The sequence below is a fragment of the Gekko japonicus genome, unplaced genomic scaffold, assembly GCF_001447785.1.
Source record: "Gekko japonicus isolate JY-2015 unplaced genomic scaffold, Gekko_japonicus_V1.1 scaffold1385, whole genome shotgun sequence".
NCBI classification, from domain to species: domain Eukaryota; kingdom Metazoa; phylum Chordata; class Lepidosauria; order Squamata; family Gekkonidae; genus Gekko; species Gekko japonicus.
The window spans coordinates 209,065-211,746 of NW_015177055.1; positions in this window are offsets into that span (position 1 = coordinate 209,065).

Here is a 2,682-nt window from a genome sequence, read left to right on the forward strand (position 1 = left end):
GCCCCATTTCAGCAGCAACTGCTTCCCCTCCCCCAGCCTCCACCTCCCCAGCGTCTCTCTATTGCAAAGATGGGGGGAAGGGAAGCGTCGGGGAATCGACTCACCTCTTTCTTCTGTGAAAATACAGACGAAAACTGTGTAAACAAAAAACAAAAAAAACCCCAACAACATCCCCTGGTCTTCCTTCCCAGACGGCCACTTTGGAAAAACAAAACAAAAAAACCCCCAAAACCAAGTCCAGAAATCCTCCCTCGTTTTTGCGATGAGAAAACCAGTCCGGGAGAAAGAAAGAGATAGTCGTTTTCAGCGAAAAGGCATATTTAATCCAGATCTGAAGGACAGAAACTGTTGGGATTCTTATTCTTATTTATTTGTTAGCAGACAAACCTCTACATCCACACTGCTAAACTGAAATGGCAGAATGGTCGGCTTCTTCCACCGCCCCCTTTCCCAGTCAGAACAAAGAGACAAAGATACAGGAAGATGGGCCATAAAAATGCAAACAAATGCTCTCACGCCTACAGCCAACAGTAGTCTCCTTCCACTGAAGTCTTCAACACTCCATCTGAAATCATTACACCAAACAGCAGCCCTCTGCTTAGCCCCACATAAGCACAGGGAGATTGTTATGACTACTTTCGTAGCCATGGCAGTGACGTCAGAGCCTGGTGTTCAGGCCTTCAATACAGGGGGTGGTGACTCTGAGCCCCAAATTTGGGGCTCGGCATGCAGGTGCGCAGCCTTCACCTCTCCCCAGCAGCAGTTAAAGACTTCCTTTAAATGCCGCTGGGGAGAGGTGGGAGGGAGGCCATGCGCACCTGCCCTCTGAGCCCCAAATTCAGGGCTCAGAGTGCAGGCGCGCGGCCCCCACCTTTCCCCAGCGAATGTCTTTAAACTCTGTTGGGAAGAGGTGGGGAGGAAACTGGGTGGTTGCTCTTGGGGGTGGGGCTTCCACCCGCCAAACCGGGCAACCCCTGCCAAACCAGGTGGTCTGGCAAGCCTACCGGCACAGCACAAAAACATGGTTCCGAAGCACAAATCCTCATGTATCTTAAGGATTCTTGTGTTGTGGCTCCCCAAACTCACCAGTCATTTCCATGGCCACAACCTGCACCACAAAAATCATGGATCCACTGCTATGTGCCACCACCACAACACAAATGTGGTTCTGAAGCATTGATCCTCAGGGGTTTTGCACTGCGTCATACCAAAGTCAGCATCAAATCACATATCATGTACATAACCACAGATTACACCAGAAAATTCACACCCACTGCTTCAGATCACTGCCACAGTGCAAAAACATGGTTCCTAGGCACAGATCCTCATGGATCCTCAGGAGTTTTGCATTGGATCACCCCAAACTCACTGTCACATATTTCCATAGCCACAGCTTGCACCACAAAAATCATGTATCCGTGCAAAAACTGAGTTTCAAAGCATGGATCCTCATGATTTTTGTGTTGGGTCACCCCAAAACTCACTGTTCAATCACATATTGTGTCCTTGGCCACAGATTACACCAGAAGAAGGACCCACCTGCGGCCTGTTTATATTTTCTTGAATCTCACAATACCAGAAGGGCCTTCACCCTAGCAAGGAACATGGCCTTGCTGTCCACAGTAATAGAGGAACGGTACAAAGGGATCCCTTACGCGCTCAGGCTCTGCACTTGTTCCTGGACTGAAATAGACTCTCTGGAGCATATATATTTTTAATTGCTCTTTCCATACGGCAAGCCAAAAGGAAATCATTGGCCCGCTGCTGGAAAGGTTCCCAGGAAGATCAAACAAAATTAAATTAAAATACTTGTTGTCAGATAGGAATCATCATACATCAAGACAGGTGGCTAGGTTCTGCGCCCAGGTATATAAGGAAAGTAAAAAGCGGGGCAAATAAACCATATCTCTACCTTTTTAACTAAAATTGTTTAAAAGGTTTGAACAGTATTTTTACTTATTTCCTTTATATTCTATATAATTTATAAGCTTTTATGTTACAAAGGCTTTTTTTCTGGCTCATAACCAGCCAAAATACTGCCAGGAATTTTTCTATTTGTCTTTCAAATTGATATGTACTGGTTGATGACCGTAATAAACTGACTGACTGACCCACAGAAAAATCATATGAATTCATGAGGATCCGTGCTTTGAAACCATCTTTTCGAACCATGGTGGTGCCAAAGTGGTGGGTACATGATTTTCGTCATGCAGTCTGTGGCCATGAGCATGATGTGTGATTGAATAGTGAGTCTGAGGCAACTCACTGTAAAAATCCTGAGGATCCATTTGGGATCTGTGCTGTGGAACCACACTTTTGCACCTTGGTGGCCCCACAAAGCAGTGGATGCATGATTTTTCTGGTGTAATATGTGGCTGTGCACATGATATGTGATTTGATGGTGAGGTTGGGGTGACCTGACAAAAATCCATGAGGATCTGTGCTTTAGAACTACACTTTTGTGCCATCATGGCACTACAAATTGGTGGATACATGATCTTTGTGGTGCTGACTATAGACTAAGACATGATCTACAATATGAAAAGTGGTTTTGTTTCAGTGTAGAACTCATATGAATCCATGCCTCATATCCATGTTTTTGTGGTCCTGGCTTTAAAACGCTGAACTGCAGATTGGAAGGCCAGTAGTTCAGCAGTTCAGACCCGAGTGCCGCATGACAGA